Genomic DNA, 12,006 nt, shown 5'->3' with positions numbered 1-12,006 from the left:
AAAAGTACAGAATCTTATATACAGTCTTTCCTGACAGAGAAAATGTGATGGAGCTAACAAAAAAAGTGTTAGACAATGAGACAGAGACATTGGGAAGCTAATCAAGCACTGTTACACAGGGAACACAGATGACCTCAAGGACATTAGAGACAGAGCACCTTGGGGCTCTGACAACCATAGCCCATGTGTTTTCTGAAGTTGACAGTACCAAATTTTCACTTATATATGTTTATAATTTCAGTGTCTGTTTTCTTGTTCCCTGTGGAGTGGCTCTGATTAGGTTGGATTTGAAGTCTGTATGTCAGCTGTTAGAATAGCTGTGCCTGCTTATTTCCTAGTTCCAATTGTTTGGAGTACCTTTCTTCCAGCCTGTTATTCTAAGGTATTCTCTGTTTTTGATAGTATTGTGTTTCTTATAGAAAGCACAACTATAGGCCCCTTTTCATAATTCATTCTTCTTGTCTGTTACTTTGGATTGTGGGATTGAGACTATTACAATGAGAGTTGTTATTGAAATTTGTATATTAATTCTTGTCATTTTGCTGCTTTTGTATTGTCCTCTGTTGAGGGCTAGGTCAACCCAGTGCTTTCCCTTGATGTATGGAAAATAAACACAATTCCTTCTCTAAACCAGGAACACACTTAGCAGAGCCAGTGTTGGCCCTAGGCATAGGTTCTCACAGAGACATACTGTGACCACATTATTCTAACAGACAGACAAATAAAACACTTTTAGATACCTGTGTCAGCTGACCACCTTAAAAATCCCAGCATATGTAGGTGACAGAAGCCAGGGAAGCACAGAGGTGGTCCCGTTATAGACCATATTAACAGATACTGTAAGAGGGAACAGAAACATAAGGATGGAAGAACTATATGGTTTTGAGTGAAAGGAGAGGGGAAAAACAGATACATTTTAGAGAATCCCAGAGTGAGACAAACAGCAAACAGCTAGAGAAGCAGGGGAAGAGAGGAGAGTGGGGGCAGTAACAGGCATCCAGAAAACATGGGTCTTTGCTGCCTTGTTCGTTTTTACATTAGATGTTAGATTGCCCCAATTTAAGAGGATTTTTGTAATAGGCAGCCCAAGGTCTTTTGAGGATTCGGCTTTTTATCCCAAGAACCCCTCTAGAAGCCCATGCCAATTGGGACTCAAGCTTGTCACAATATGTCCATCAGGACAGAGCTCCTGAGTCAAAAACAGGGGTTCATGAGAAATGAGTGGCAGATGTCTCTGGTCCACTCTAGTCCCATCTCAGTGAGGCCTCACTCGCTGATTGGATCCGGCTTGTGACTTCAACAAAAAGCCCCAAAACTGACAAAAGTAAGGAAGTGCAAATGGGCCCTAGCTGTATGTATTCAAATAGGGGAATTCACTGAGATGAAGCTCATCTTAGCATGGTGAAGAACATTTTTCAATACGTGGCCCTAGGCCCATGTGAAAACCAGACTCCCCTCTTGGGACCTCCATACATTAGAAATATTTCTTAGGACAAGTCTCTCTGGGATTCTCTAAAATGGATCTGTTTTTCCCCTGTCCTTCCACTCTAAAATCGTATAGTTTTTCCATCCTTATGTTTGTTTTCCTTCTTACAGTATCTGCTAATCTGGTCCTTACTGAGACCGCCTCTGTGAATCTCTGGCTTCTGCCACCTACTTACACTGGAAGTTTTACGTTGATCAGCTTTCCCTGAAGCTATGATATGCCAATAGTTTCTCAGTGACTGGTTGGACTTCTGTGCCTCTCTGTTTGTTTGTGTAGCTTAAGCTTGGTCAGGGATTGTGTGTGTTGTTACAATCATGGTGAGTTCATAAGTATAACTGCCTTGTTGAGTGTGGCCAACACAGCTTTCTGGTGCTACCGACCACCTCTCTATGTACCATCTTTCTGTCCCCTCTTCTGTGGCCACACCTGAGCCCTTTGGTGAGAGATGTGATATGTATGTCCCATTTAGGGCAGAGCCCTGAGCACAGAAAATAGATTTTTTTATCCACACAGGAAACAGCTAGAGAAATATAGGAAATATTGAAAACTCAATAAACTCAACAGAGAATCCTAAGAAAACAGCTGAGGATTTGAGAAGGCCAGCATCAGTAAAGAGAGGTGTCCAGACTTCGAAGCTCAGATTGTTTCAGAAGGCTAGCCTCATGCCCAGACTGCTCAGCACATGTGAATCAGAAATTCCAGAGTCTAGGGAAAGTCCTGCAGTCCTCTCAGGGTCCTCAAATTGAGAGGGTCTTTCCCACCTATGTTCGAGGTGTCATGGGATGCTGGTAAAATTATGTCTAAGGTACAAGATGTGATGGTCAGTTTTAAATGCCACCTTGGCAAAACCTGAGATGTTGAGATTACTGGCTGGGCCAACAAGTTGGCTCAGCTGGTAAGGGCACTTGACACCAAGCCTGATGATCTGAGTTCCAACCCTGGGACCTGCATGGTAGAAAAAGAGAGCCCAATAGGTTGCCCTCTGACTACCACATGTGTTATATAACACATGTGCCCACACACATACAAACACACACGTGCACACATACACATGCACAAATATATAAATCAATGTAATAGACATTTAAGATAAAAGTAGTGGATTTTGTTTAAATATAATTTTTTTTAAATCATGAAATTTGCAGACAATGAGTATAACTGAAAATTATCACATAAAGCAAAAACATTCTAGACCCTCGAAGACAAATACGAGCTCGTATCCTAGACTTTAATTTTCATTTATCTGTTGGACTGGTATAGGCCATGAACCTAGAAAAGAAACAATGAAAAGTATAAGAGGTCTTAAGGAATAGCTAGAGAGGAATAAGGAAAAAAATGAAAAAGGGGGCACTGAGGAGTAATGGGGGCCAAAAGGGAGCCAGTAGGAGGGGATAAGGGGAATAGGGAAGAGGATCAACAAAAACAAAAAGAGGCTGGGGAGATGGTTCACTGGTTAAGAGCGCTGGCTGGTACTGGGATAAAACTGGACTCGCTGAACACAGCGGACAATGAGGACTACTGAGAACTCAAGAACAATGGCAATGGGTTTTTGATCCTACCGTACATACTGGCTTTGTGGGAGCCTAGGCAGTTTGGATGCTCACCTTACTAGACCTGGATGGAGGTGGGTGTTCCTTGGACTTCCCACAGGGCAAGGAACCCTGATTGCTCTTTGGGCTGACAAGGGAGGGGGACTTGATTGGGGGAGGGGGAGGGAAATGGGAGGCGGTGGCGGGGAAGAGACAGAAATCTTTAATAAATAAATAGATAAATAAATAAAAAAAAGAGCACTGGCTGCTCTTGCAGGTTCGATTCTCAGCACCAACTATCTGTCACTCCAGTACTATGGGATCCAATACCCTCTTCTGGTCTTTATAAGCACTTACATACACTGAAGGCAAAACACCCATATGCATAAAATATATACTAATTAATCTCTGAACTGTGGGTGGTGATGCACATCTCTAATGCCAGCACTCTGGAGGCATGGGCAGGAGGATCCCCATGAGTTCAAGGCCAACCTCTCTACATAGTGAGTTCCAGAGTAGACATAGAGTGACCCTGTCTCAATAAATAAATAAATAAATAAATAAATAAATAAATCTCCAAAATAAAGTAAAAGGGGAAACATAGTAAATAGATGGAATTTTAAAAGTAAAAAGAATAATGAAATGTAACGTTATCTTCCACTGTAATTCTTCAACCCACTCAATTAAGCTCTGTGTCTACTTTTCATTCCGCAACAACAAGTGTTTCTTGCATTGTTATACTTTCAAGACAGAATTTTCCTTTTCTTCCCCTTTCTTTCAGTACATCAAGAGCAACTGTCACAACCTGTGTCTACTATTACTGTGAGTTTTCTGTTGTTTGGTTTGGTTTTGTGAGACCAGGTCTTACTACATAGCTCAGATTTCCTGCAAACTCATAATCCTCTTGTCTTAGCATCCAGAGTCCTGAGACTGCTCTGCTCAGTATCAGCAATTCCTGTTATCACCATTGTATAGGTAAGAAAACTAAGTCTCAGGGCTGGAGAGATGGCTCAGCAATTAAGGGCATATACTGATCTTCCAAAGGTCCAAATTCAGTTTCCAGCACCTACATGTATAGCTTTCCACAAGTAACTCCAGCTTTAGGTGGGATCCAGTGCTTTGGGCACCTATAGACATCCACACTCAGATAAGCATAATCAAAAATAAGATAAATATAGAAGAAGAAGAGGAAGAAGGAAGAAAAGATAGAGTAATAGAGACAGAGGGCGAGGGAGGAAGGGAGTGAGGGAAGGAAAGAGGGAGGGAGGGAGAGAAGGAAGGAGAGAGGGAAGAAGGGAGGGAGGAGGGAGGGAGAGAGGAAAGAAGAGAGGGAGGAAGTCTCAGAGGCAAAAAGAGTAAAATAGTACCCAGAGTAGTGTCACCTAAGCCTGACTTTTCCTTGACATCCCCAATTCTACAAGCAGCAAATACAGTCAAGGGCAAAGTCCTTGACTCCCCGGGGGTTGGGGGGCTGTGTCTTATAAAAACTCTGTAAACATGATTTGCTTTCAGATCTGTGCTAGTGGCTTTTGTTTTGGACCAGCCCATTTTTTCACTGCCTTAGCAGAGGAATGAGAGGCTGGCAGAGCGTCTGGGAAACATAAGTTTCTTAACAGACATAGGGATACTAAGTGCTCCATCCGTTTGCAACTGTGCTCCAAGAACCAGAGCTTTCCTCAGTTTGTTGTTGTTCTTAATATTTTACTTATTCTTTGACAATTTAATACATTTGCATGATGTACATTGATTAAATAAGTTTACTCTTTAGTATCCTCTCTTACTGCTCTCCCACTCCTGATCTTCCCAATAAACTCCCCGCAACTGACAAAGGTCTGATCTCCAAATTATATAAAAAAATCAAGAAACTAGACCATAAAAGGCTAATCAACCCAATTATAAAATGGGGCATTGAGCTGAACAGAGAATTCTCAACAGAAGAACTTCAAATGGCCAAAAGACACATAAGGTCATGCTCAACTTCTTTAGCGATCAGGGAAATGCAAATCAAGACAACTTTAAGATACCATCTTACACCTGTCAGAATGGCTAAAATAAAAAACACCAATGATAGCCTTTGATGGAGAGGTTGTGGAGAAAAGGGTACACTCACCCATTGCTGGTGGGAATGCAAACTTGTGCAACCACTCTGGAAAGCAGTGTTTCGGTTTCTCAGGAAATTCGGGATCAACCTACCCCTGGATCCAGCAATACCACTCTTGGGAATATACCCAAGAGAGGCCTTATCATACAACAAAAGTATATGCTCAACAATGTTCATGGCAGCATTGTTTGTAATAGCCAGAACCTGGAAACAACCTAGATGCCCTTCAACGGAAGAATGGGTGAAGAAAGTATGGAATATATACATATTAGAGTTTTAGTCAGCAGTAAAAAACAAGGACTTCTTGAATTTTGCATACAAATGGATGGAAATAGAAAACACTATCCTGAGTGAGGTAAGCCAGACCCAAAAAGAGGAACATGGAATGTCTAAAAGCCACTTCTAAGTGAGTACATATTATATTTGTCTTTCTGGGTGTGGGCTACCTCACAAAATATGATGTTTTCTAGATCCATCCATTTGTCAGCAAATTTCAAATATTCACTTTTCTATTTTCAAAGATTTTTTGTTGGCCATAATATTAATTTACACAGAATATTAAAATCACCATTATTTTTCCTCAGGATTCGCCCACTTCAACTCATGAGTTTGCTCTTTTACCTGTCCTTCTTTTCTCTGAATCACCTGGTTGCCTTGTGAATTACAGTTTCCTCTGCCTGAAAAAAATTCGATTTCTTTTCCCTTTGATGCCAATTGTCACGCACACTCGATTTGTTTCAGCTTGCTTTTATTGTTATTGTTACTTGAGAATTTTGTCGTGTTTGATCATATTTGTCCTTTTTCTCCCAGTTCTTACTAGATTCATTTTCCTTTCCACCAGTCTTTGTAGCCTCTCCCCAATCAAGGTCAATTTTTACTCACCAAATATTATTGAATGTGTAATCTTGCACTTGACTGACTGGATAGGTGATTCAATTCTGGTCCCTTCATAGTGGTTCCTGTCCCTTGTTATAGACACAATTCTGCTGGTCTGGCAAGACTTGCTGCTTGGGCACAGGTACAAGTAGATGTTAGTTCTACTCAAGGAGACTGCTGATTTTGTGAGTCCTGAGATATTCAGAAGTCTAGGATAGGCCTTCCCAGGACTAAGCTTCCTATCATTCCAAGGTGCTTGTCATCGAACCCAGCAGGTTCCAGAAGGCTCAGTAGGAGGAAGAAAGAGACTTCTATACTCTGTCCTCTTAGTCCTTTGCCTACTGCCTGAATTTCCCCACTATTACTTCTGATAGACAAGAATTATCTTTAGTTTTTCTTCCTTCAAGAAGTCTGCTGAAGTTAGCCTAGAATTCAAGCATTTTAGTTTCCCTTCTTCCACCTGAGTTTTTTCTCATTCCTTTTCTTCAGCATTCAATACAGCAGCCAATTACCTCTGATAATCAGGGTGGATAGGGGTCAGTATAGTTCCACTGAGATTCAGTTGTCTATGTGTCTGCTTGTAATATCTATATCTGTTTCTGTCCACGTAAAGAACTGTTCTCTCAATTTTCCATTACATATCTCCTTCTTCAATTTTCTACCCTAATTACTTTCTCTTGTCATCACACTATATCTCTCATTTCATATCAGAATGTTGTATATAGTTTCTCCCACTCATAAGACATGTCAGTACAAAACATACTGATTTCAATATCTGTAGGCAGAAGTAACTATTAGAAACTGTAAAACTGGCAGGCATGTTCTTTCTTTCCTCCTCCTTCATGAACTCATATTCTGCCTATGACATCACTGCCTTATGTCTGGATGGGTCCAGTAACACAATTTCCTGTTCATGAGACACATTACTGATACACTCTTTTTGTGTTATGATGGGAACAACCCCAGGGCTGATCCTGGAGGATTCAGTATCAAGGGACACAAAGGTGATGAGATCTGGTCAAGGAAGATTGAAATCCTGAGAATTCTGGCAGAAATCAAGAGTAGGAACATCCAGGATAAGGATGAGTGTGCAGAGTCCAAGGCACACATGTCCAAGGTCTGATACCTGGAAACTTGGGCATAGGGCAGAGCAAAGAATATGCATCTAGGACAAGTTCCATGGGAACACAGGGCCTCAAAAAGGTGACAGTTCTCTGCTGAAGTGAGCCCAGTCTTGGCTCTTCTTAGGCACATTTTGCTGTCAGCTTCAAGGAAAGTTAAATAGTAAATTATTCTGTCAGCTTCAAGGAAAGTTAAATAGTAAATTATTCTGTCAGCTTCAAGGAAAATTAAATAGTAAATTTCTCTGGTTCCTGGGCTGTAATGAACCGGACTTCCTTACTTCTGACTTCAATTACCTCATGTAGAAAGAGTCTGTATCCTCAGCACAGGCAACTAGGACATTAACTAAGTTGCATGTCCCCAGTGTTGATCTTGTGAAGACTTTTCCTGTATGGTATCTACCCTACCCTTCTCCAGAGACATTTGGTTTCCTTGAAAGACAACATAGTTGATACAGGTACTGATTGAGTAGGTGTGTTCACTTACCAGGTCAGATCTAACCAGAAACATGAGAAGACTATAATTGATCTTTATTGCGGCATTTGTGAGGGATTAGGTTCTCACTGAGCTGTATATGGGTTGGATACACTAAGATTACAACTATATGTGTATATATTTAGAGATATTCTTTTGAGTCAGGGTTGGGATTCTCAGATAAGGAATCATAGGTCATTATTTTTGGGTCTGCTTTTTATATCCTTTCCCCAAGAAAACAAGAGAGAACATTTCTTCAACTATCTCTAGAATATGTTGATCTTAAGGCAGGAGAACAACTAGGTATGACTCTTAGAAATGGGTTTTAGATGGGCCATATAGGTCAGAGAAGTCCAAACCTGTACTGGATCACAAGTTCAAATGCAAACTAGCTTATGTCACGGCAGATGTTCCCCTTACTTTCAGAAAGATGAAGCTATCCCCATTGACTAAGACTTGTGACAGAAAATAAATTTTATATATTTTCATATATATATATATATATATATATATATATATATATGAAGATAGTAATAGCATGCCGATAGTGCATTATCCAGAGCAAGAACCCAAAAGGGATGTCAGATTTACAGTCAAAGTTTCAAGACCCCATAATATTACTGTCTGACTGATAGTCTTCTACTATCCTCAGTATTTATTGGGTGCCTGAAATTTGTTGCTAAGTTGAAAGTTCTGGGTGAGTATTTAAGTTGCTCTTTGTTACCCATCTCTGAGGACTCTGTCAGGAAACAATCCTGCCCAAGTCTAAGGAGTGGGAGAAGAAGGAAATAAGAATAGAATCTGACTGACCTCTTCAGTTTCCTAAAGTATTCCACAAAAAGGAGTAGCATTTAACCTGAGAGCTACAGAATGAAAAGAGACCAGTTAGATAAGGTTCAAGTCATGAAGATGAGTAGGATGTAATCAGGGGTTGTAATAGGAAAGAGCAACACAGAGTAATGTGTGTGATCAGGATGTTGAGGAAGGATCTTTTATGTCCCACAGCCACTTTAGGGACTTCATATATGCAGGGTCTTCGGAGCCTCAGACTACTCTTCCCAAGTGGCCCTGCATCTGAGTCTTGTAGATATTCAGACCTCTGATTCACTAAGGACACACACACACACACACACACACACACAGTGAGAGAGAGAGAGAGAGACAGAGACAGAGAGAGACAGAGACAGAGACAGAGACAGAGACACAGAGAGAGTTTAGAGGATATTGGAGGAGAGAAAATGGGAGTATTTTGCGATCAAAGTACATGGTATATATGGACAGAATTCTCACACTCTTGTGGGGTATCTACGAGAGACGACTTGGATATTGGTCTAAGCCAATATAAATATTAGCTGGATGGCAATTGCACTGGGTGCTTGTTCAAGATTTCTGTGTAGCACTGATTCTTTCTCAGGGTGAAATTTTAGGCCTAAAACTCATATCCTAGGTTGACACACTTCAGTTAGCAAGAACAGTTATCCAGCATTAGAGCTACAGAAGCCAAAATCAAGGTTAGTACACTTAGAGGCCTTCCCAGAACTATAAACTTTAATGGATAAGGCCTTTGTTTTCATTTTGACAGGTGGTCCTGTCTATATACTGAGTTTTAGGGCTAAAACGATACTTCCATCATGGAGTCAGTTATGTTAATGTTTGGGGTTCTGTTAAATTCCGCACTACTCTTAGTGAATGAGTCAAATTGTGCACTCTGCACTCATTCTGCTCTAAAAAGATGTGGTTGGGCTTAAGAACCATTATTTTGACTTAATAAACACTTTGTTCCACATAATTGGCTACACACTTTAAGATGCAGAACCACAGCCATCCATCCAATTGTACTGAAAACTGAAGGCCCAGATAGCATTGGTAGCAAAGTGGTTATTGAAAAGGGACCAAGAAAACAAAGACTGGTGCGAATTATCTGGTTTAAGACATTTTTACATGTGTAGACATGGACACGCAGCATGTAGAAATGTAGCAGAGGACAATTTGCTGGTGTCAGTTTTCTCTTCCCTGTGATAGGACTCAGTGTGATAGGTTTGGAAGCAGTTGTCCTTGCCTGCTGAGCCCTCTTGCTAGCCCTCATGAAACAAGGCTGATCGTATTGAGCACTTTTTACCCTTTTATTTTTGTTTCATTTCTGTTTACCTTTCTCTTCCAAACAAGTGCCTCTTCTTTTATGAGTTTCTGTTTGATTGCTGGTGACCCAGGATTTTCATAATCATGTTCAATATTAAGAAATTCAAGAAGTCATATTTAAATTTCTATGACTTGATTATCTCTCAGCATATAGATTATTCAAAACAAATATTATAGCTTATAGCATATACTTCCTAATCACTGAGTCTTAATGTCTTAAATGTCTTCCTTACAAAATGGCACATGTTTGATGTGATTTATACAATTTTTAAAACTGCCTCATTTGTATTAATTAATCATAAAACTGTTTTGTACTCCAAAATTACAGACAACGATAAAGGTATGAAATTTTTTACATTTCATTAAAAATAAAGTACAGAAACCTTTATTTTATTTATTTCATTTATTTTTATGCATTAGTATCCAATAATTTTTACTTCTTCACTTCCTGTCAAGATCATGCTTAATAAAACAGAAGCTTCACTGGAGACAAAATGAATGATAATGATCTAAGTATTTTATTTGCCTAACATGATGATTTCTGATGTCATCTCTGTAGGCTATAAATGAGATGAAGATAAGATATTGAAGAGAATGACATAAACGAGCTTATCGTTGGATGAATCACATCACAACACCCTCAGCTTTCCAACTAAGATATATTTGGTAATAAATATCTACATATATATTCCCTAGTATGACATGATGTAACACAAACAAGCATAAGCACTGTTTCAAAAAAATAGGGTTTCTATTGCAGTGATGAAACACACTATCCAAAATTCAGTAGGGCAGGAAAAGTTTAATTTGCTTTATAGTTTCATATCACTGTTTATCACCAATGGAAATCAGGACAGGAACTCAAACAAGGCAGGAACTTTGAGGCAGAGCCTGATGCAGGGGCTGTGTTCTGCTTAGTGACTTGCTGATCATCACCTGCTCAGTCTGCTTTCTTATAGAACACAGGACTAACACCCAAAGGATGGCCCCAACCACAATTGGATTGCTGCTTCCCCATCAACTGCTAATTAAGAAAATGCCCTTCAGGCTTTCCTGTGACCCAATATTATGGGGGCTTTTTCTTATTTTTATTCTTTTTTGTTTTGTTTTCAAGACATGGTTTCCTTGTGTAGCCCTAGTTGTTCTAGAACTAGTTCTGTGGACCTAGATTCTCTTGAACTCAAAGATATCTTCTAGCTTTTGTATCCTGAGAGCTTGGGATAAAGGTCTGTGCTACCACCACCCAGATAATGGAAGCATTTTCTTAATTGAGGCTTCCCCTTTAGGTGACTCTAGCTTATGTTATTCATGTGGATTATAGCAAAACTTTTTATCTCTCTTCTTGTTCTCTCTCTTAATGTTTTTTGAGGCAGAATTTCTCTGTGTAACAGCCTTGACTGTGCTGGACCTCACTTTGTGGACTCAGATGGTCTCAAACTCACAGAAATCTGTGTGACTCTACTTCCTGAGTACTGGTATTAAAGTTACGCACTGCCATGTGCTGCATAACTTTGTCTCTTAAAGCCAAACTTGATAACAACTCATTCTTGCAATATTCTATACATATAGCCCATATTACAGAAGCAATTTCTTGAGTTTTCATTCAACTGAAAGTTTTAATTATAAATGTTCTTTTTGAGATTTTAAAAATAGTAAGTATTTAAGAAAGGTCTCCAATATGGATTTTAAAGGGAAACTGAGATTGTTGGAGGTCAGAAGTTTGTTAAAAAGAGCTATAAATGTCATAGACAGACAGAAAGACAAACATACAAAGGCATGTCAGGAGCTTTAAGGAAAATTCAGGGCCATAAGGCAGGAATGGGAGTCCCTTCTTACAGGTGTCTAAGGAATCATGTATCACATCAGGAATCAGGGAATGGGTGGGGAACCGGAGGCATGGTTACTAGTACCAGTAACTACTTCTCCAGGTGAGAGATCTTGGCATTTAGAAATATGTTCACTAAAGGGTCACAGATAGTACTTCCACAGTTGAGGTTTCAAAGCCCATGCCATTCCCAGTTGGTTCTCTTTGTATGCTTGGTGCAAATATATAAGATCTGAGCCTTCAACTGTTGTCCCAACACCATGTTTGTTTGCTACCATGATCCCTACCACAAAAGTCATGGCCTCTAACCCTCTGCAACTATAGCTCAACTAATGACTGTCTTTTAAAAGTTCCTTTAATCATTATGTCTCTTCACAGCAGTAAATAAAACACCATATTAACCTTTTAAAATATAAAAAGGCATGTCAACAAGTGAGCCAGCAGATGTTAGAGA

This window comes from Microtus oregoni, unplaced genomic scaffold (genome assembly GCF_018167655.1).
Source record: "Microtus oregoni isolate MIOR12 unplaced genomic scaffold, Mior012 000006F_ref0000085, whole genome shotgun sequence".
Classification (NCBI taxonomy): Eukaryota; Metazoa; Chordata; class Mammalia; order Rodentia; family Cricetidae; genus Microtus; species Microtus oregoni.
The sequence above is the reverse complement of the archived record's forward strand: the minus strand, read 5'-3'. Positions refer to the sequence as shown.